Source organism: Mustela putorius, unplaced genomic scaffold, assembly GCF_011764305.1.
Source record: "Mustela putorius furo isolate JIRA1106 unplaced genomic scaffold, ASM1176430v1.1 tig00000145_pilon_pilon_pilon, whole genome shotgun sequence".
NCBI classification, from domain to species: domain Eukaryota; kingdom Metazoa; phylum Chordata; class Mammalia; order Carnivora; family Mustelidae; genus Mustela; species Mustela putorius.
Window position 1 is genome coordinate 12,349,097 of NW_025421294.1, and position 1,558 is coordinate 12,350,654.

At 43.3% G+C, this 1,558-nt stretch overlaps 1 pseudogene; it reads left to right on the forward strand.

Moving 5' to 3' along the window:
* The first annotated feature begins 639 nt into the window (after positions 1-639).
* On the forward strand, positions 640-1,114 carry LOC101670488 (annotated as a pseudogene).
* The last annotated feature ends 444 nt before the right edge of the window (positions 1,115-1,558 follow it).

Sequence of the window (1,558 nt, forward strand, 5' to 3'; positions counted from 1 at the left end):
TTTTCTAAATTGCTTTGCAATATTGTGCCACCTGAGGGCACCAAAGATTTAAAAATATTTTCATGTTTTCTGCTGAAATAAAAAATTCCTCAATTTTTTTCAATGAACCTTTATTGAGCATTGTTCATATTTTAAGAATAAAGAGATGTAATAAGGACATAAATACAAATCAAATATGGTCTGTAGACTTGGTGAATGGGTGGGAGCGGACTTAGTGCGGGCTGCAAAGGAGAATGTCATGTTTCGTGTTAATTACTGTCATCTGGTGTGGTGGGCCCACAATTATGGTCATTTGGTATAAACATATTCAGTCTGTCCTTGACATTGCTTCTCTAATTTGGGGTCAGATTCCTAAGAGTCTCTGAGACTCTTTCAGGGTTGGTCCAGTTCACACTATTTTCATTATAACACCAACGTTTTTACTTTCGTCAATTTCATTTTCTCGTGCATCTGTAGTGTTTTTCACTTCATGACATGATAATGTTATTGCTCTGCTGACTTATAAAATGTGTGTGTATATTGTGTTTTTTAAGAAATTTCTAAGGTAGTAAGGTGATTCGAGCTCGGGGTGTGCAGTGTCCCTGAATCCATGAGCAAGTGCGGAGATTCTCTGTGCCCCTAAGGGCCCCGCCCCACCACATGGCGCATTCCCAGCAGCTCTCAGCACCCCCACAGTTACCCCTCTGTCATCCACCAACTTTTCCTACACTGGAAAAGAAGTTCTTCGGTTTGCCGAGATTACATCTTGGCTGGTGATTCTGACCTGCTCCAGCACCTCCACACCAGGACCCTCCTCCCTGCTGGTGGTTGAGATGATCCTTGCCACTATCTTTTTTGCCATCAACATGTGTGACCTACAAACCAAGATAGAGACCATCAACTGGCCTTGGAGTGATTTCTTGCAGACCCTCACAGTGGCCATCCTCTATCTGATCACCTCCACTACTGTCCTTATCGAGAGAGGAAACCACTCCCAAATTCTCACAGGGTTATTGGGCCTAATCGCTACCTGCCACTTTGGCTATGCTGCCTATATGATGCCTATGATCACCTTACCCTAGAAGCAGAAAGACATACAGCAGCCCCCACTGACCTTGCAGATGGCACAGTGTAGCTGAGTTCCCTTCATTTCTCTCTCTAGCCTGCCAAAAAAAAAAAAAAAAAAAAAAAAGAAAAGAAAAATTCCATGGAAATAACTCCTTCCTAGCCATATAACACTCCTGGCCAACTCCCAGCCCCTTATTGAAGTAAAAGTGCCTTTATCCTGAGACTCTGTCTTCTGACCTGCCTCCTGGTGTGGCCATCTCTATATATGGGTGTGCCTATGTCCTTTCCCCTTCCCCCCTTCCTTCTGCAGTATCCAAAAGGAGACACCTGTTCTGCATGGACTATGTACCGGGTTAAGCCACAAAATTACGGAGGGAGCCTCGGATTTCAGATTCTATGCCCCAGGTTTTGGTTCTGTGGAGGGATAAATAAACAGATTGTTAGAATGCATGATAATGAATAAATGAGTCCTTTGGCTAAAGTAGCTGCTTTAGACTGTAAGTTTGTGCAT